Here is a 21,978-nt window from a genome sequence, read left to right as displayed (position 1 = left end):
TAGAGTTGTGCCTCCTGGATGCAGCAGTGAAACTCGTCTCATTTTTGAGCATGATGTTAGGGTGTGATTCTGGGAAGGGGCCGTTGGTAGTTAGTGAGTGTAACCTTCATCTAGATTTGCTTGCATTATTAAAAGCACAGCATTTTCTATCAGGACGGTTTCCAAGCAGTGCTTGCATGGAAGTGTTCCAAACAGCTCTGTTCCAAGTCTTGCTTTGCCTTTTATTCCTTTAAGTACCACAGCAAAATGTGTTTTATTTTCCAGCATTGCTGTTCTCTGTCACACCGAAGGCTCTTTCCCATTGCCCTGCTCACATCCACTATCCCTGCCTGCAGTGTGGAGTTGGAACCAGGTGATTTCGAAGGTCCCTTCCAACCCCACCCACATTGGGATTGGTGATTTTTCCACTCTGGCACTGCAAAACACACCTGTGCTTTGAAAAGATCCTATTTATTCCTATTAACGTTTGGAAGACTGTGACATTTTGGCAATTCTGCATGCCAGCAACTCCCCCCACCGTCCACCCCCAAATCCCCAGCAGTATGAGGGCTCAGGAGCACCCCAAGGATGAGAGCAATATGAGCAGAGATGGAAACAGCCGAATGTCTTCCACTGCGTGTGGCTAACATTCACCTGGAGAAATCCAGCCCATTTGTAGATATTAAACTAGACACAGTAATAAGTTTGGTATGTATTTCAATTTACTTTGCTGCAAATAGATTTAATTTACCAACTGCAGAGTTGTAGATGGAACCGCCTGTATTCCTGCCATTTTATGCTGCGTTCTGGATGTATTATATGGAAAGTTGTAAATTAATAGGCCTGTTTCTGATTTGTTGCACATATGACATGGACATGCGAGTAAATTAACAATGAAGGCTTAGTGTTGCAGATTTTAATTATATTTGCAGATGAATTAGCATCTAATTCCTCTATCCCTTCCTTATTGTGAAGTGTATTGGAAATGCTTTTTTTCCCTAAAGGCACTGGCATTTTGTACTGCTTTGAGAGGAGATCCATTACGTTTCCAGTTTATCTAGGAGCTGCTGTTTAAATTCAGAGTGCATACAACAGCGTCTATTGATTATTGAGCAGAAAGTGGCATTTCTGTTGATGCTGTTGCTTTTGGACCTGGTATCACCACGTCCCCTGGTACTCAGAAAGCAATTCTTGTCCCTCGGACCTTGCAGCTCGGCTCAGTTCTTGGCAGGTTTCACTGTTCTTAGGGCATCCTCCCCTTCTCCCTCTGTATATCCAAAGGAAGGAGCACTTTTATAGCCATTTCATTTTGGAAGCTGCTCCAGAGTTTGGCAGTAGCTGTGTGCCCTGTGCTCCTGCAGACCAGCAATGCTGTTGGCCATGAAGGAGGGAAGGAGCTGAGGACACTGGTGCTCATAGTGCTGCCCAAGTCCTCCATAGTATTGAGACATTAACAACACAGTTACTTAAAAACTAAAGCCAGCTCCCTTCATAGGCTCCAGTCCAGCCTGCACTGATTGACCTTTTACATAGCTCTGTGCCTACTCCTTAATTTAAAAGCAGCCCCTAAGTCAACTGTGGTGCAGATTGCATCCTAGAAATGAGTGCTTCTCCTGAGCAAATGGGAAGAGGCAGCAAACACGAGGTGTCTCCTTTCCAGTTGCCACAAAACTGTGTTCCCTGAGATTGATTTGTGCTCGCTCTGGGCTGTGCTGTGGCAGGAGTGCATTTGGGATGTAAAGTGGGAAGGCTTCTCAAGAGCTTTAATTGGAGTTGCTGCTTCTGATGGGGCTACACTGATTTCCAATGGCTGCAAAGCTGGCGAGGAGTGAGGAGGTGAGGGGTCCTGGCCCATCCCAGCAGTATTCCCATTGCTTCAGAGGGACTTTTTTGTGGCATCGAGAATAAGAATTAAATCCAAACAGTACTGATCCACGCAACCAGGGATTGAAATACGGGACTGTCACTGCCTGAAAATGAAACCTGGGTTGTGGTGAGAGTTTGTAAGGGGAAACCGAGCTGTTCCCCCCTGAGCTGTGCCTGATTGCCAGTGGCTTCCTGCCTGTTGTTAGTTTTTCTTTTGGAATCCAATTTGGTTTCTGCAGGCCAGTGGCTTTTAATGATTTCCTTTGAGTCTGTGCATCCTTCGGAGCGGCCCTCTTCTCCCTTGACATTTGATGTGGGAATGTGTACATCAGTATTGTTACTTAAACAATACCCTTCAGGCACCAATGCTGGGCCCTCAGATAAATCACAGATTAAAATGAAGCGGGACTGCTTGATAAAACGGCTGCAGTGTTCAGGCATGCAGGGAACAAACTGCACGGAACTCAGGTAATGGGAAATGGTGTGTGTTATCTGAAGACCCATGTAATTAATGAACAAGAAACCTGTTTACTCTGAAAATAAATGGCAGAGTTGCTATAATGCCCTTCTGCTCTGAATGCTGAATGGGTATCTCCGGAGGGATAAAAGCCCCTTGCAGCTCAAAGTCACATCTTGCCTAGAAAGCCGGGCTGGGGCACGGAGAATCAGCACTGCTCAGGCTTTTATAAAGAGTATGAAACCAGCCTTCCCTCTCATAAACACCTCATTTATTTTCTCTTGGCTCCTAAGCCATCCAGTTTGCAAATGGCGATGCGGACGGAACAATTAGTGGATTCGATTCAGTGCACATGCCATTGCCGAGCAGGAAGCAAGCACGCTGGGCATGAATAACATCAATCTTCCTCTCAGGCATGTGCAAGGATCTGGCACTTCAGAGACCTTTGCAGACAGGCTGTGCTTCTGTCCTGCCCCTGCCTTCCAGCCCCGCTGGATTCACGATGCGCCGGGTCCCCGCTGCCCCACTGCAGCTGCTGGAGGGCTGCAGGTTTGTGCCCCACTCCAGGTTTTGTCCCAACCATTCTCCGTGCGTGGAAAAACACGTTGCAGAGCCACAGCAGGCGCCGGGCAGGAGAGAGCTGTCCCTTTATCGGCTCGGAGCATGGGGCTGGTTTTAGTTAGAGCTCTTTTAGCAAGTTGTCTCGGCACATCAGGGCTCCGCTTTCATCATGCCTGGCTTTTTTTTTCTCTCTTTGAGTCCTAGAAGTCAGAGGCCACGGGGAGGGGGGTGACAGAAAGCAGTGACCTCTGCATAAGCGGGGTACCAGATGGCCACTCCTCTTCCTCTGAGCCTTTTTCTCCTGGCCCCAGGGCACAGATCTGTGACCTCCGCTTTAACTGAATGCCCAGACTGTGTGACTGGGGCTTTGACATGCTCTTTAATAGCCATACATTATCCCTCCGTTGCTAAAAGCCCAGAAAACTGGGTTCATTTAGATGGAATTTAAGTAAAAGTGTTTGGATTGGTCTTGCTATCCCCTAGCTGCCTCCTGTTAAATTGTTGATCTTCGTGCTAATGAAGGGAAATGCACACACGGATGGGCTGGGAAACGTTTTATTTTCCTTTAGACGTGCTGCTGCTTTGCAAACCTCAGTGCTTTCTGGTGGACGAGGCGTGAACCCGGGGTCTGCCTCTCCCGTTGTTTAATTAAAGAAAACTTCTGATCTTAATCAGCACCGGGGCTTGCTGCCTCTCACAGAGTTTGTAGGCATGAGGTTACTACTGATGCTAAAGTAATTTTCATTTCCAGCAGTAGGTTTTGGTCTGATTTCTGAGCGTGAGCTGAGTTAGGATCGGTGAGAATGGACACAAGTACCCCCAAGGAGGGGGCTTAGCTCTGGGCCAACTGGAAAGGGAGAAAACAGAGAAAATATTTTCTTCTCTGTGAATTAGAAGCCGTGGTGTTTTCCCCTAGTGCCCAGTAACTGAGAAGTTCATCTGATATCTCCGTCTGCCCTCGTAGCTGTTATTAAAGCAGGCCAGGCTCTCGTTAGAGCAATTTGCCTAATGGGAGCTGTGCTCTTCAGGAATGTCCTCGGGAGAGTGGCTGCTCTCCAGCGGAATGGAAACATGGAGGTGTGTTGTTCTGCTAATGACCAGCCAGCATCGCTGCTGTGATGGCCTCCAACCTCTGCTGGGCGAGCGGATGCTGGGGGGGGGGGGGCTTTATTAATGCCTACCATTTCCGAGGGGTTAAGCACATGAAAGTTATTCAAGGAATTTCCTTTTCAGGGCAGACCTAGGGAGGTAGGTATAAGCAAAGGGCAATTCAGCCCCGCTGAAAGTGATGGATGCGGTTCCCTTTGAAGTCCCTGGGAGCTGCACTTCCTCACTGCATGGCTGAATTGGATGCAGAGGTCTTCGGTTGTGAATCTGTAGCTGCAGAACACAGTCTGGAGGCATCTGCCGTGGTTCAGGAGCTACCAAAGGTGGGAAGGGGAAAGCAGAGCACCTCCAGGAGTGCCGATGGTGGCGGAGGTTTGGCTGCTGGCAGCTCACGTCGCTGTTTTCAATTAAATTAAAAAGTATTTGTGGATGAAGTGACCCATTAGTTGGGTAATAACACTACCTTATCACGCCTGCTTATCAGTATTAGTTATGCACTATAAAACCCATAGCAAAGCCCTTGGGGGAATGCATTAAATCAACGCGGGCCGCTCCGTGTACGCACACGGCGCATTCCTGCACCAAACTGTTGCGGGTTTCAGGGAGCTGGTGCTCCTGAGCATCACCAGTTCCTCACTGCAAACAACAGGCCATCAATCTGCTGATTATGTGCGTTTAGGCAGACTGGCTCCCTTAATGGCCTTTATGATGGTTGCAGCCGCCAGTGATGGAGTTTTGCATCCCCAGCTTCTAATAGGAGACGGTTGCTTGTTCATGCTGTACATCCCATTAAATAAATCTGAACCCACGGTAACTGATTGCCAATATAAAACAGCAGAGGGAGAGATTAAAAATGTTTTCCCTGTCTGCTCGGAAAGCTTGGGAGGGCTTTGTTCAAGTGTTTTAATTATTGTTTTATTAAAGAGGAGATAGGAGACACTTGAAGAGATAAAGCCTTCTCAGCAGCATCAGAGCTGAGAAGCAGGTAAGGGGAACCTGGTGTAATGGCATATTAAATCAAACAGAGCTGCTTTCATCCGATCCCTCTCTTAGCAGCAATCAGTGGCGTGAATCGATAATTAGACCTTATAAAGTATTGAGGCTCTGATGGAGTGAGGAAAGACTGGATTTCCACAGACAAGCTCCCAGTGTTGTGTTTGAATCTGTTGATATCTCAGCTGGAAAAAAAAAAAAAAGGTAATTATGAAGGGAAAACTGTTTTCCTGAGTGCTCGGGGGCTGTGGGGAAGGGCAAAATATGGTGGTTTGCACCATCCATTACCACCGTCGCCTCTGGGGCTGCAGAATGGCCACGGCTCTGAGCATCCTCCCCGGGCTTTGAACCTGACGAGCTGTCACACCTTAAGGTCAGGAGAGGGGCCCCATCACTGGGCAGGGGGGTGGAGGGGGCAGGATGTCATTTTGTCATTAGCCAAGCTTCAAAGGCGGGCGGGCGGTGGGGATGGGGGAGAGGAGCTGTGGGGTCATGGGGACCGTGAGCCCCTTGCTCACCTGGTGCCCAGCTGCTGCAGGATGGGGGGACTTAGGGGGACTGAGCCTGAGGGACACTGTGGGGCCAGCTTTGGGGTGGCTGAAGCATAGAGGTAGGGCAGGAAAAGCGTCGCTCCCTCATAGTAGTGCTGCCCACACTGATTTTAATAGAGTTCTGCACATGTCTGGGAGACCTGGGAGCATGATTTTGGCTCGACAAGGGGAGCTCCCTTTGGTGGCTGGGCTCACTGCCCTTACGTTCATGCATCCTGCTGTGGATGGCTCTAAGCTCTTCTGAATCAGATCCAAGCCCCCAGAATCGGAGGAGCTGGATAAAATATCAAGACTGCCAACAGAAAACATCTTCCTCGCTCTGGGGATCTGTGGCTTCGCGCTCTGGACATGGAGGATGCTCTGAGTTCCCCTGGCAAGGCTGGGTTTTATTTCCCCCCCATCTCAGCCGTGATCCTCCTGCAGATCCCCATTGCAGGGTGGCAGGGGAATCCCATGCAGTGCTGGAGATCAAAGCACAATGTGGGAGGTCGCGGGAGGCTTCGGGATGGCAGCTCTTTGCCCTGCCCCTACCAGAGCTGTGAGCAGCGGTGGTGTCACCTGACAGAGTCCTGGCACTGCTCTGCTTCACGAGCTGGTAATTAGGATGTTTGCTGTCACTTCTGTGGGCATGACAATGCATATTCATCAAACATGCAAATGAACACATCGGTCTATTTGCATAAGGCCTCTGCATCTGAGAGCGTGACGGAGATGGATCGCTGTGGGGTTCTCCGTCACACCAGCATCCTACTCACACCGGGTGCTCTGGTGACACAGAGCAAGAATACATTTGGGTTAATTAGCACCAGGATAGCACCAGGAATACAGACAGCAGCACCTCGGGAGCAGGCCTGCAGCTGTGTTTGCACAGACAGGTGGCCTTTTTCTTCTCGGGGAGGGCAGACAGAGGAAGAGTTATCCCAAAAACCTGAGCTGAGCGTGCTGGAGGTCCCCACTGAGCAGGAACACACAGAAGTTTGCTTTGCTTACTCTGAGCAAAGCTTCCAAACCAGCCCCGAGCACCACCACCGACACATCTGGTCCTACCAAAAGGAAAATACATAAGACCTATAACCCTTGCCTGCAGTAGCTTAACAATACCTCCGAGTATCGCTTCAAATACATATAATAAGTCTGAACTAATAAAGTAATGAGTTTATGAGCTTTTTGCAGATTTTACTAGATAAATGGAGGGCCTAATAGCACGATTCGATTTCTTAATGTAAACAGTGTCTTTGGTGGGGCCTTTTAAAATATTCCGAACTTTTAATGCAGAAAATGCAGTATATGATTTATATTTTTGGCTGCTGGAAGCTCTGGCTTTCATTATCTCTCTGCACTGCAAATCCAATTATGTAATATCACCGAGATAAGGCATGTAATGTTTCACATCTAATTGTTCTAACATGCAAATTCTTCCCAGCACGGCGTACGTTGGGATAAAAGGAAGGCAGGGGCTGTGTTCTGGGGTGCACACTGCTGAGTGGAGCGGGCTCTGCGGTGCTTGGAGGGCTGAGCTGATGATGGTCCCATCATCGTGACCCTGCGGCGGGCACGAGAGTCCCTGTGCTCTGTGAATGGGACACTGACCTCGTCAGAAAGGAGGACTGTCAAAAAGCCAGCTTTTTTCAGTACGATTTCTGTTGCCTCTGAGCTCTCTGGGGCTGGCTGGGATGACTGGAACAATTCATTTAAGCACTTTGTAGGATTCTTTTGACCCCGTCCCCTGGCACGCGTGACCTTGCCCTACACGTTTCATGGGGAGCACAGGGAGAGCTTGCACCCTTGCAGCCTTCACTCTTCCTTTTGGCTGCACACACCTCGACTGGGTTTCGGGTCTGCCATGGTTGGTGGCATCATCCCTCGGAGGTTCGGGTCCCTCCACGTGGTCCTGTGGAGGCAGCTTCCCACTGGAGATCTGACAGCCAATGGACGCTGTGCTCAGGTTGTGAATCGGTCCCATTCAACCGTGTTTTATTCATCATCAGCAAAGCATGAAATTACAGTGGGAATGCTAATAGATTTCCTAACAACTTGGTATCTACTTGGGTGAAACAGTTATTTGTTGACTAATTAGTAAGTTAATTGTTTTATGCTTTATTGAGGTCGGGTTGCTTTTTTAATGTAGGGGGAAGTGGTGTGTGCTCTTCTAAACAAGACTGTGCTTTAAGGATCCAGTAGTTCTTATTATCAGGTAGGCTGAAGGAATACAGGGAAAGGAACAAGAGCTTTTCCCTGGTTGTTTGCTGTGCACCAAGCTAGGATCTGGGCAACCTGTGGTCCAGGGCAAGAGTAGGAACCATAGAAATAGGGAACCATTAAGGTCAGAAAAGACCACTAGGATCGTCTAGTCCAGCTGTTGACGCAGCACTACCATGCCTACTAAACCCTGTCCCTAGAGCTAAGGAGCATCCAAGCAAATCATCTTGGCCTGCAGAGAGTACCTGGTTGGACCTGGGCTTGGGAGTTTGTCAGTGGAGCTCTTGGCACAGTTCAGGGAGCGTGGGAGCAGGAGCAGTGCTGGGTGTGATGTCTGGTAGCTGTCTCCTTAATGATCTGTGGAAACTGGCTGGAAGTGAGGAGGAGAGGGAGCTCAGAGCTGTACCTGGAGCTTGCTGGGGAATGTAGGGCTGCTGAGAAGGGGGGAGAGCCTATGGAAACCTGACCGTCCTGGTGCAGACACCAACCCCATGCTCTGCTGCCTTGCTGCTCTCAGGTTCGGGGGCATGAGCTGCCCCTGGGAGCAGGGATGGGTCCTGCTGGGATGCTCAGCTTTGTCTACGAGCATCAGAGGGGCAGGCTGCTAATTAAAACCAGTTGTGACAAAGGAAAAGCATTTGGCAGAACGGAAGGAAAGAGCTCTCCTTCCTGGGCTTTTTGATTGAATGTATGAGCAGCTCGGCTTTGGGTTTCTGTGACGTGCTCTCCTTCTCCTCCTCTGCAGCATTCATCCCCCTGGTCTGTGGATTTGCTGTTGTTTCTGACCAGTGCTTGTGGCCAGGAGCAGTTTCCTGGATTTAAATGCCTTCAAAGACATCCACATGTGGATGGACCGGAATGGAGGCTCCTCCTGCGTGATTAAGCCATCTCGCCTTGGGTGTTTTTTTCTCCATGTTCCTCCTGTTCATCCTTCCAATTAGGGCTTCTCAGTAATTATCTGCCATGGCCAACCCCTTCCTTTCTCAGTTGACATCGACCCAGAGCTTCTGACAGCCCTTTTTGTGCTGCATCTCCTTCCTGGAAATGCAGAGTGGAAATTACTGATACACGTTGGCTTTATTTCTTGCACTGATGACTGCATGCTTTTTAGAGAAATTACTATCATCTTCTGTCCTGAGATATCTGCAGCCTGCTTTGTGTTTTGAACGGCTTTGCCTCTGTACCTACACCATCTTGACAATGCTGGAGATACAGATACACGGGGAGAGGAGCATTGCTGCCCCTACAGCATGCTCCCTGCAGGGATGTACGGTTGCACACAGAGATGTGTAGGTACATCTGTCTACCCATGGCCAGCTGTGCCTGCTGTTTGACTCCACAGTGCAAAATCAAGCTGGAAACAGCAGGCAGGCTGCCAGCAGATACGAGCTGGTACAAAGACCAACACAATAAAAGCAAAACAAAATGAGACACAAACCAGCCAAAAATCCTGTCTTGGTTTCCTGCATTATTTTCCCTGGATTGGCCGTATAGCTCTTAGACCTTGGGCTGTCCTGTGTGCAGTAACACCCTTGGTATACATTGACTGGGCAGCAGTTTTGTGGCCCACATCCAGGTGTGGCATTTCACACCACCACCCAACTTGGGATGGTCCTGAACATGGAGTGCACTTCTTCCTTCCTCACTGATCCCATGTTTCTTCTCTAAGAAAATGCTGATGCTCAGGGGCTGTCAGGAGAGAGGGTTGTAAAGGTTTTACTAGCAAGACAAAAAGATGTTCCCAGCCTTATTGTTCCTTGGGAAATAAGAGAAGAAAGGGCAGATAATGTTTTGCTTCTTTATTAGATGGGGAAATCATCTATAAAACTGAGCCATGCAGCAGAGGGGGAACAGTGCTGGCTGGAAAAGCTCAGAGGGGGCTGTCTCAGCTGGGCATTCCCTGGCTGATTCCTGTCATCCTTCAAGCTTGGCCCCTTGCAGTTCCCTGCAGCAGTGTCACAGCTGTGACAGTGTGTGAGCTGGGGAAGCTCAGCCCTGGGCAAAGCCACTGCCTGGCAGGTAGAGGAGGGTAGGTGTACCCCTCAGGGGTAGGTGTGAGGCACCGAGGGATGGCTGTGAGCCATAAGTGTCCTTACAAGCAGCAGGACCGAGTAAAGCAACACTGCTTAAAATGTTTTACTGTGGGTTATGCTGGGGCTGTTATTCCCTTCCTATGCTTCCGCCAGCCAGCAGGAAAGTTCTGTCAGATATTAAAACCTGATTTGAATGTTCTCCTAAAGCAGGCTGCTGGAGCAGCCCCTTCACCGTTTTGCTTTTCCTTTCCGACATTGTTTTCTGCCTGGCAGGTTTACCTTTACTTCCATTTCTCGCTCTCATTTTCCATCCATTCTGTCTGTAACCATTTCGTGTTTTATTGAGCATGAATGAATGGTGATGCCTTTTAGATGAGTGATATTTTCATCTGGAGAAACTTGTTTAATACAGGCTTCTGCTCAGCTGTTATCCCAGTGGTGTTTTGTGTTTACCAACAGGTGATTTCAGTGTCTTTCCACTTGGAGGCAAATTGTGTGGACAGGTTTTTTCCCACTCTCCCACCCCAGCAAAAATTCTGCTTCTCTTCTGGTGGGACATTACAGACCTGGAATGTGATTCGGGGATGGTGTGATCTGTGCAAGAGCTGCAGCATTGCTCCTGGGGCCAAGTGTAACCCATGCTTACCATATGCTACCACCCTCCTCGTTAGGTAAAATATGTCTGTTTCTGCTTCCCTGCAATTAACAGCAGCTTCAGAGAGCAGGACCATCATCGCTCAAGCTGCTGCCTGGTGGATCTGCGTGCATTTTGGAGTCAAATTCTCCATCTGTAGGAATGAATGATGAATCCGAAGTCATCAGAAAGGTTCTGGGTTTAGGCTTGGTGCTGTAATCAGGAGCTCAGCTGTGATAGATCCCAAATGACTAGAAATTGACTAGATGATCTTGTAGGTCCTTTCCAACCTTATGAACCTATGAACCTATGAAATACCTGCTTATTGCAAGGTGTCACTGCCCCCCGAGGGCTTCCGTGGGTGCACACAGGGATGCTGAAATGTTGGCCTCTGAGCCCACTGCCGTGTTCAGAGCAGTGCATGCTCCACGGGATAAGGATGGGCTCCCCAGTTTGCATTTCCCTGCATAGGTAGTGCCATTCACCCATAATCCCCAGTGGCTTGTTCTCCACTTGCACAGCATCTGGCGGGGAAGGGACTGGAGCTGGACCTCGTGTCCTCCATGAGGCACTCAGCCAACCCTTTGCCTCACCAGGACAGCACTGAATTTCTTCTTGTGATCCAGTGCCAGGCTCTGGCACCCTTATTCAGTACCTCAGCACTTGGGGGAATCGGATGAGTGTTCCTCCATGGTGATGACCCTGCCAAAATCAGCAGGGTTGGCTCAGGGAGAGGTGCTGCCCTCCAGCAAGATGGTGAGCCTGGCATGATAGAGGTGCTGATGTCAGTGCCTTCATCCCCTTCTCTGCTTGCATCCCTTGCACAGCAATCTCCTAGCAGGTCTGCTCTAGTAAAGCATTAGAAGGACATCAGTTGGAAGCTGCATTTGAGAACAGTGCATCGAACAGTGCTCATCTGGGCTGCTGTGTCTGGACATCTGCACATGGAGAGCATCGTGCACCTCTGCACCAAGCTGGGAGCAGTGAGAAGGGATCCCTTAGCACACAGCTCATCTTACAAGCAAGCAGGGATGACTTGTGCCCAGCCCGGCTCTGCTGCAGCCTCAGTGCTGTGCACGCTCCAGGGCACGCTGCAGCGGTCTTGCACCATCCCAACAGCTCACCAGCCAAATTTCTCGCAAGCAGCCGTGCATCTGCCTTCATTTAGATGGCTTAATGCGGGTAGCTCGTCAGCTTGATTTCCCCTGTGGCTCTGTGAGTCAGCTGGGGGCCAGGGCCCCCCATTAGCAGCCCAGCCCAGTGCCAGATGGCGGGTGATGGCTTGCGGAGGCTCCGGGGCTGACGTGCCCCATTGTGCAGTGACACAAAAGCCAGCCTGGCTGGATTTATTTATTTTTTCCCCCTTCTGCTTTCATTTACTTTCAGTGCTGTTAGCATCACAGCTAGTTCCTGGAGCTCTCTCTATTTATTTGTTTCGTTTCGTGGCTGGGAGGGCTGTGAAGTTGCTACCAATGCTTTCCGCACAGATTCCTCTGCCTTGTCCCGTGCCAGCACCTTACTGATTTTCCTGCTTCCCATCTTTTATTCCCCACCTGGATGTGCATGTAGGATGTGCTGCCCTGTGCATGCACAAAACCCTTGATTGGACAATCTGGTCACATAAACAAGTTGTTCGGATGTCACCATCAGTCTCCCAGGGAGCCATTATGTGCCACGAGGTTTTGTTAAGATGCACTTAATCGCCATCCTGTTTATTTCGGGTGTTCCAGCAGTTTTTCAGCACTCTTTGCAGTCTGTGCCACAATCACACATCTGTTACTGACTCTCCATCTCTGGGTAATGACAGAAGTTGAGGTGTGAGCATTTTTTCCAACAGAGATGCAGATTTCAGGAGGGAGAGGACTGATTGCCAGGTATGGGGAGCACTCAGCTCCCACAGGAGCAGGCTGGGGACGGCTTTGGCTCTGATTTCCCCCGTGTGCTGCAAACCTTAAAGCTCATCTCAGAGCTCTTAGTCAGTAATAATGTCCCCTGCAGCCCCACCGACAGGCACAGTGTTTGACCTCTGCCTGCTCTCCAAAACCCACTTTGCTTTGTCATTGTTGTTATTCAGCATCCCACGTGCACATCCCAAACCTTTAACAAACCTTAATTAAAGTGGAATCTCATGATGACAGGGAGTTTACATCATGTCCAGCCTTTCTTCTGTGCGTGCCATCTTTCCTTTGGCAGGAGCTGAGTCCTTCTCTGGGCTGGGCACTGAGCATCTCTTCTCGTCTGTTGCTCATGACACTGAATTTTGCTGACAAGGAGATGTTTGGAAGTGAGACAGGCAAGTGGTGATATACTTCTGGAGGGATGCAGAAACACATGCTTCTTCATGTGTTTCTGCTTGCTCTATCAGAGTTGGGTAAAATATTTGCAAGTTCCACAATAGTAAATAGCACATGCTGTTCCCATCTCTCCTCCTCCTCCCCCAGCAAACCAGCTGAGCCCCTCCATGCGGCCCTGCCAGCTGCTGCCCTCCCTTCCTGCAGTTGTGATGGACAAGAAACCCACGGTGTGGTGTGACTACCTATGGAAACCTCAGCACTCGCCGTGGATCAGCGCATCCCCTTTTTCTGACCTTTGCTGTGGTTCTGCCTCGATGTGATACTGGGACTTTGTTGTGTTGGTGATCATTTTGGAGGCGATGAGGGCCAGGAGCAGCACAGTAGGATGGTGGGAGCATTGCCTCCTTGACCCATCTCTTTCTGGGAAGTCCTCAAAGATAATGAGTTTGATTTGATATACTTGATGGGTTAAATTATATCCACAGAGCTTGAATGAAGAGTTTGAGAGCTAATGCTTCCTACCAACCAGATGCCAGCCATCCTTGAGAGCTATGTTTTCTGGAATGCATCCTTGGTTTGGTGATGGTCCAATGATAGCAAGGGAGACAAAGGCAGGATCTGCAGGTCCTGGTACCTCCACATCATTGTCCTGTTCCTCGCTTGTGTTTCTCCATGCTTCTGGGCAGGGACACATTTCCCAACCATATTTAGGACCTTTTGTGGTGCAGGGAAAGGAGATGGGGACTTGTTCCAGGCCACAGAACTGCTTTGGGACGGAACAGCTGCTCCTTGTGGGACCCCACAAGGGTAAGCCAAAGCTCTCAGACACCCTGGGTGTCGGGATGGACCCCATTACTGTCACTGGAGGGACCACAGTCTCAGAGCCCAGCTCCCGTTGGTGACACACATGCACATACATGCAGACATGCTACAAGCCCTGCTTTGCCATGGGTTCATCCCCGTGGGGCGCAGCCGTCCCAGCGGAGCAACAGAAAGGAGCTAACACGCACTGGCACTTGCGCAGAAACACAATCCCCATCTCACGGCGAGAAATCACGGCCAGCATCAAAACACACCGACTGCACAGCGAGGCCCCGATGTGCCTCGGCTATGAACTTTCTCTTTGAGGTGGTAATAGCCTGGCTAGCAGCCAGGAGCGGCAGCCGAGAACGGAAAAGGGAACTTCCAGAGATAAGCTATTTTCAGCCGCCGGGGGCTCCTCGCTGCGAATAAATAGAAAGCCAAAAAAAAAAGAAAAGAAAAAGAAAAAAAGGACAAGCTCTACGTACGCGGTCATGTGTCCCGCTTTCGTGGACTTGGCCTATTTTCTGAAGAATGGCTGTAATTCAGCTTGAATTTCCCTGGATGGCTGCCAGAAAAATAGGAAGCTGTTGCTATTGCCAAGGAGCGAAGAGGAATTTATATCAGTAACGCAGCCACGGGGAAGAGATGACAGCTAACGGCTCCGCCGCTGCTCGGAGGGGGAGCACACCGTGGAGGAAGTTGTGTTTTCTCAATGTCACGGCAGCTCAATCCTTTCCAAATCTTCATCATTATCACCTTTGGTCTGGAGCAGGTAGCGTCGTCACGCAGTTGTGCTGTTTGCCGCCAGGGATGGGAGCAGAGCGTGGTGGAAAATGGCACGCTCGAGAGAAATTGGGTGTTAAAATGAGCAGAGAAGGAGCGTTAGGGCTGTGCTTCGTGACGTTAACTCAGCACCTTTTCCTTTGGCCCCTCGTCCCTCCTCTGCACAGAGGATGCTGAGCGTTCCCATGCAGCACTGAGAGGTGGCTTGTGTGCATCCAGCGATGGAAATCCAGCCAGAGTGATTCATGTTCCACCTTGAATCACTTCTTTAGTCAACATGTGCACCGTTCCTACCTCCACTTCATTACTTACTGAAAAAAAAAGAAGAGGAAGTTTGTTCTGCTCGACACAGCGTATGGGAGTGGTGAAAGAAGCACTATGTGGAGGGATTTACAGCTAATTTTTCTCACACACAGAGACTGCTGTTCAGGTCGCTCCCTTTGGAAGGAAGGGATCTGCTCTCAACCTGGGTTAGCTTTGCCCCGTGTCTTTGCTCTTCTCCTTGGCCCGACCGTGAGGTTTGCAAGCCTGGCACGTCTGAGGGTCCTACAGCCAAGAGCAGTCCGTGTTGTGTAGAACTGCCTCCAACCCTGCAGCACGAGGGGAAATGCAGAGTGAATTAGCGGCGCCGGGGCTGGTTGCTGTCGGCCCGATAAAAATGGCACCTTGCCCAAGTCTCCTATAAATCACAGCTTCCATTCGGAAAGGAGTTTTCTGTGGTAATTAATGAGCCAGTATAAAGACATTAAATGGGGAATGTGCGGTGATAGAAAGGCTTGTCATTCACCGAGCCATCTTCCCCCCTGTGAATAACCACGAGGGAACAAAGGCCAAAGTCCTTATAGACTGAAGTGCACTATCTGTGATAGCTGGGAATGAAGCAATTCTCTGAAAATAACAAAGGCGCGCTGAAATACATTAGTAAACTAATTACAAGAGAGCTGGTAAAAACAGATGCTGAAAATTTAAAGCTATTATTGGGATGATGGCTAGCAGAAAAATGGGGGCCGACAACAAAAAATTAAGAAATGCATCTCATTTAAAATTCATTAGCCTGTAAATCAGGCCGGCTCCCAGTCTGCGAGTGAGGCCGATGGCATTTCATGGGCAGCAGTGATGGGATGCTTTCTGTCCTTCACGTTTCTGAATTCCACCATAGCCCCTGGAGCTAGCAAAACAAAGTGTGTGCTCATTTGCAAGCCCGAAAAGATGGGCATGGCTGTAGGGTTAGCAATGCCATGTGTGCAGCCCAGCCAGGACCTTTGAGTGGGGATGTACCTACACGGGGACGTTCCTACAGAGGTGTTGCAATGGGGCAGGAGAGTGCCCGACACTGTTCTGCCCTTCTGTGCGATGCTGGGATGGCTCAGCTTCTCCTGGCTGCTAAAAGCAGGAGTGCTTGTCTGTGCTTGCTATCAAGAGCACTTGGCTGCAAACAGAGTGCTCCACAGCCAAAAACAGCTGTGTGGGAGCTTCCTCTTGTACCAACCCCGTCAGCGTTTGGGAGCAGGCTGGAAAACATCGTGACTGTGAGACAAATCACGGTGGTAACCATGTAATGCGCCTTAATTGTCTGTGTTGGAGTAGGAAAGCCACGATGGGGGCTGGCAGGGCTGCTGCCTGCTGGCAGTGCTGTGCCGTGCTTCCTGCAGCCTCCTGCAGGCCGTGGGGCAACGTGCCCTCCATCTCCTCGGTGTTTCAGGGAGATAACACACAGGTATTCTGCAGAGAGTGAATATCTGCTTTGGAGGTGAGATGTTGAAGTAGTCCAAAGCATGGTGAGCTGCGGGAGCAGCAGGGGGCATCCTGCGATGCTGGACCTATTGGGGTGCAGGAGCCTCCTGCAGTGCTGGGGTTTGCCATGCTGAAGAAATCCCTTTACAGAAAGACAGGAGCCCTTTGTGGTTCATCACCCCTGGTGCCGGCACGCTGTGATGCTGACAGATAACCTCCGCCTGAACCGCAGAATCGCCGGCCCCATATGCAGCCCGCCCCAGCAAATTAAGAGTTGTTTATGACATTTAATACTCCCCCCTCCTCCTCCAGCAGCAGGGCAGCAGGACCACAGGTTTGGCTTCGCAAATGGTCGCCTCAGGATACACTAAACGCTGTCACGAGCCAGAGAGCAATTTTGTCTTGAAAAATTACTGCAATAGCACTGCATGATAAAGGTCTCTCCCAGTCCCTCTCTCTCTCCTCCAGAAACTTCTCCCTGAAACCAATTTGAGAGTGCTAAAGGCACTGGTTATTACTCGATTCCCCTGTGCAGTGACAGGGTGCAGGAAGGCACGTGGCCACCGTGGGCTGCTCTGCGTGGCAGGTAACGTGGTGGGATGCAGTGGGGAGGGAGGCACTAGGTCCCTTGGACTGCCCAGATGTGTCTTTGGGCATGATTTATAATGCTGCCAAGTGGTAGGAATGGACCTCGGGTTCAGGTTGTGATTGTGGGCATCACTTTGTGCCCCTTGTGCCCTGTAACAAGGTTGCTGGATTGTGGGAGAGCTTGGAGGATGCACGGTGCCTTGGCTGCTTGCTGGGCTTCAGAGGGAGCTCTGCAGTGGCACTGGGGCATTGGGTGCTGAGGATGCTCCATGGTGCAGTCTGAAGGTTGGCACTGAGGAACCTCACTCCTCCTGCAGTCTGCACTCAGCACAGATTTACCATTTCCACGCAGAGCAGCCCCTGCAGGGCTCCGTGCTTTTCTCCACTCTCTCCTCAAAGCCCAAAAAGCAGCAGCACATCTCATGGCAGTGGGCTGCTGCAGAGCGGGCAGCACGTGAGCTGGGGTCGGCTCATGCTCGTTTCCCCCATTACACAAAAAATCCAGGAGCCCCATTCGCAGATGAAGCAGCGATTTGCCTGCTGGTGGACTGGAGTGGCGAAGCGACAGATTGCTTTTTTCCCTCTTGCAAAATATCTGTTGCACGTTGCCTCCTGCGGGCAGCTGCTGCAAGGCATTAACTCCGTGTTCTCCCTTTCATCCCCATCCCAGGGGCTTAGGGCAGGGAAGAAAAACCAGGTGGGAGCTTTGTCCCTCGGCCGGAGGAGTGCGACCAAATGCAGACATCCGCCCAACCTCGTTCCAGTTGTTGTGCTCAGCTCTGCTTGAGGCCAATGGAGTGTGCACACAAAATGCAGGGAGGGCAGAGAGCCTGGGCCAGCTCAGGGGGAGGAAAGGACAGCAACATGCAGAGAGGAGACAGTGCTTGGTGCAGAGGCTGTGAGCAAACAGCGTGACATCCGCCCAGCAAAGAGAGCGGGATGGACTTCCCCCTCTTTCCTATCCCCACGTATTGGGTTCTCTTGCATGAGCTGCACTCCTCCAAAACGTCCTCCTAGATTCCTGAGCTTTGCAGCCTGTTTTCTTTTGGGACCTGAGGCCCAGCACAGACAATAGATGGAAGATTTCAGCCCTCTGATTAGCGGGCAGGGGGGATTTTCCCTGTGCTGGGAGCAGCGCGGCTTCTCTTTAAGATTTCCTCCCCTTTCCAAAGCCGAGAGAAAGGCGATTTTTCTTCCCCTGAGCTGCGAGCGAAGGCCCCCGCTCCTCCTGGAGAATTAAATAGACAAATGGGCGGTGCTGACGTTCACGCTTCGCTATGCACAAAGCGCTCAGCACCGGGCTGGCCTCGCACAATGGCATCATTAGACACGCGGGGCCGCTCTGCAGCTGGAGCAGCCACCGGGCTGCGGTGCTGACGGCTTTTTGAGTGTGTAAACCACGGTCCTTGGGCATTGTGGGGGTGGGTTGGGGTTGGATTTGGGGATCTGAGAGGTCTTTTCCGACCTTAACGATTCTGTGATTTGAGGCGGGTGCCTTGCTGTGGTGCCAATCGGGATGGGTATTTAACGAACCTCAGGGATACTGCTGGAGCTGCGAGCCCAATCTGAGATGAATTCAGGACGGGGTTGAACTGGCATGGTGGGCTGTCGTGTTTTAAAAACAACCCTGACTTCTGCTGGCCCAAAGGGAAATTCAGTTTTATTAGGAAGTCGGAGATGTTAGTATGAAAATCAGCTGCTATGCCAGTACTCCTGCCCATGCCTTGTTCTTACCACGTGCCTCTCAGGATTCGTATTCTTCAGCTGTAATGGAGCTAACGAAGCCTGCCTCCCTCATCAGCAGTTGCTGGGAGCTCAGGTACTCCCTTGTTCCACACCCTGAATTAAGTCAGAGCCATTTTAACCACGTGCCTCCATTGGGAGAGGCCCGAATTTAACAGGTTGGTGGCAGATACGTGGAGAAAAGGTCTTTCCCTTGGGCTGCTGTTTGTGGGTTCTCTAGCTTCGGTGGTTGGGATGCTCAGCACCTCCCCAGCAGCCTCGTGTGTCACAGCCCTGGGTATCTGCTTCCCACAAGTAATTTAGGAGCAAAAAGCAATGCAACTCCAGATCTAGGTGGGCTTCCCAGTGCTCTCTTAACTCTACGCTTGGCACCAAAGTTTTCTTCCTACCCTCGTGTCTGCAGCTGATAATAATGTTTGCGTTTTAATGATCCTAGCAGGCCTGGGATTTACTTTGACATACTGAGTTAATGTTTTCTTTTTCTATATCAAATCTAGGTCAATCTCTGGCTTAGCACTAATGCTGTGCTGAGCAAAAAAGGATTGGCCACTGATGGTTTCAATTTAGTTTTTCGTGGAGTTGAGGAAATTTCATTTGATGCCTATTTTCAGTTTTATTCTGTTGGCCTTTTCGCAGGGGCTGATAGGCTGGGGAGAGTATTTGCTCTTTGATTAGAGGAGCCCCAGCAAGCTTGTGTGCCAGAACAAATCCCTTGTGAATATGGATGAGGATGAGAGCTGCTGCTCACCTGAGCAATGCGTGGCTTTGGAGTAGCGTTGGGTTGAGGGCTTCTCTTTAGGAGCCTCACCTGTGATCCAACCCCACTTTAACTGAAGTCCTTCAATATGAGAAGAGACTCCTTTGCCTCAAGCCTTAGACTTCTCAGATGCTATCTGTCCCAGGTGGGAAGGTACACCCGTGTGAGTGGTGGGAAGGGCTGTTAAGGCTGTTGGCATGAGGAATGTGTTTAGTGGCAGTGTTGGATTGACTAGGTGATCTTGTGGTCTTTTCCAACCTTAGTGTTTCTGTGTTTCCCCATCTTCTGCAAGCCTTATTCTGTGGCATTTTGGTTTTAATCCCCCTGCTCTGTGTCGGTGTCTGTGTACCAGGGCTGAAGTCCAGGTGTGATGGGAGCAGAAGCACTGAGATGCTGTGGATTACAGCATCAGAGGCTGTGTAGGATTTGGGTCTGGTTCTATGGTTTGCTGAGTACCCTCTGCTCACCATGCATGCTTGAATGGCACCGTGCTCCACGTGGAGGTGGAAGAAGGCAGGTAAATTTGAGCAGGGTTTGCCTGATGACACTACAGAGGGGCAGCACCAGCTCCTCCATTGGCACACAGATGGCAGAGGCTGCAGCAGAGCGATGGGTAAGGCGGGCTGCTGGCTTCCAGGTGTCTCCCTGCTTAGGAGCTCACAGATGCGAGGGAATACTGTGATTGCATGTATTATTTTTTATGTATGTATGTTAAATTGTTGGGTGGCTCAGAGGAGATTGAAGCCTTCCGAGCAATGCCCAGCAAAGCAGCAGCACTCCTGTTGCACTCCTCTCCTCCGCACACCATATTTCTGGCTGGAAGCATCCAGGCACCACTCGCCTCCAAGTTTGCTTGCTGCTTTACAGGAGATGCTGCAAAAGCCTTTGTCTCTTCATCTGTAAATAAACTCGTAAACCTGTGTTAAAAATAGCATTTCGGAGCTCAGTGAATGAATTTTTAATGCATCTTCTGCAAACCAGCTGGTCTTGGCAAGGGTCACAGTGTTTCCTAGGCGTTTAACATAAAACTGTGCTTCTAAGCCACATTATAGGGTCGTTGAAAAGTAATATTTTACTTAACGTCCTCATAACTGAATTATTTATAACTTTCCATGTTTTATTCATGATAAATATTAATACTAGTGTCTTTAAGAGTGGAGGTTATTGCTGCAGTTTTACCTATAAGAGGTGATATTATTGAAATAAAGGAACAGCAATGAATTCTGCAGCCAGCAGAGCAGCGTCTGTACAGGGCTGTGCTCATTCACACCTCCCTCTTCTTATCAACCCTGTCAGCCACTGAAAAACCTCAGTGCTGAGCATCTGTACGTTTGTAAGCAGTTTTCCTGCAGGCATCTGAATCCCTGCTTTTTTTTTTTCTCCATTATTAACAAGCTTTGTGTCATTGTGTCGTTCTCTTTAATTCTTGGATTTGTTTCTCAGTGAGGGTTCATCGGATTCGGTTACAAGATGCACATCCCCACCTGAGCTCTGCTACCTTGAGAAGCCCCATTTGTTTCAGTACTGCTTTGGAGAGGGGGCTGCTGTGTAAGTTCCCCCCCAAGCTGCTTTTGGACTCGTTTCCACGTGGCTGGGTGCTCTGGGACACGAGCAGTCTCATTTCTAGGGCGATCCTGTAGGAATTGGGTAAATTACCATTTGAGCATTGGGCTCTGCCCTATACCAGAGGGACTGTTTGCATTAGCTTTCATCTTGAGAAAGGGAAATAACCAGTAGCTGATCTTTTGCCTTGTGCTGATATGTGCAGCCTGATGTGGTGCTGAGGGCCCCAACCCACCCTTACGTGGCTGAAACACCCTCCCAACCCCACAGCCAGGTTGAGGTTTTGCTGTGCATGGTGCAGTCTGCTTAACAAATCTGATGCGAGCTGTGGGTCGGGGAGCAGGGCGGGTTAATGCAACACATATTTAATGTATGATTGCTAATGGCCACCTCCCATCTGCCTGAGCCCAACTGGAGTTTGCAGATGAATGATTAAGCTACCCTGACACATGGGCAGCTTGTTCCTTACCAGTACATTCATTATGCCCAACACATGTAATGGGGACGGGGCTTCCTCGCTGGGGTGTGATGGGATGGTGGAGCAGGGGGGCTCTCACTGAGTTTATTTTATATGATAATGTGAGCAATCTTCCTGCAGATGCAGCGCTGTCAATGAATCATGAGCTAAATAACCACTGGGATGTTTATTAGCCTCGAATATGTTTATTGCAGAGTCAACAGGCAGCACCTTCCAATTAATTAATAGTAATAATTACTGTATTATTTATGTCGCTCTAACAGCATGCCAGTGTCTTTCTGCACAATGGTTACAGCTGTGGCTGTGCTGCAGTGGGCAGTCTGCATGCACCCTGCGTGGGCACGCTGGGGTCTGTCACTCACTTTGGGGTGGTTTCAACATAGACACCGTTGGTGAGCAGAGCTGCTGAGCTCTTGGCAGCCTGCTCTCCGCTGCCTGAAGCGTGTTCTGCAGCCTGAGGATGCTGGAAGGTGCAATGAATCAGTCAGCTTGGTGTGCAGGTGAGACCATGCAAGAGCTGGCCATGAGGCAGGAGAATAAGCTTCAGACAGCCTGCTCTTGTGCCAGGGTGGACGCAGGACAGTGCCATTTGCCAGCTGTAGGAAACTGAGGTATTTGTAGGTTGTGTGCAGATGTTGGTCATGGATCTCTTTTCACACGTGACTATTTTTTAGGCCCTGGCACAGGCTGTGCAGAGAAGCTGTGGATGCCCCATCCCTGGAGATGCTCGAGGTCTGGTTGTGCGGGGCCTTGGGCAGCCTGATCTGACTGGGGGCAACCATCACAGCGGGGATTGGAACTAGATGACCCTTAAGGCCTGTTCTACCCTGAACCATTCTGTGATTCTATGATTT

General features: G+C 50.1%; 1 protein-coding gene across 2 annotated transcripts in view; it reads left to right on the top strand.

The window, feature by feature from the left end:
• Positions 1-21,978, top strand: part of IGDCC3 (immunoglobulin superfamily DCC subclass member 3) — a 79,856-nt gene that overhangs the window by 23,819 nt on the left and 34,059 nt on the right. The gene's annotated exons all lie outside the window — the stretch shown is intronic.

The sequence above is a fragment of the Cyrtonyx montezumae genome, unplaced genomic scaffold (assembly GCF_038088225.1).
Source record: "Cyrtonyx montezumae isolate F1298 unplaced genomic scaffold, pur_monq_1.0 scaffold_17, whole genome shotgun sequence".
NCBI classification, from domain to species: Eukaryota; Metazoa; Chordata; class Aves; order Galliformes; family Odontophoridae; genus Cyrtonyx; species Cyrtonyx montezumae.
Note: the sequence above shows the minus strand (reverse complement) of the source record. Positions and strands in the feature narration are given on the sequence as shown.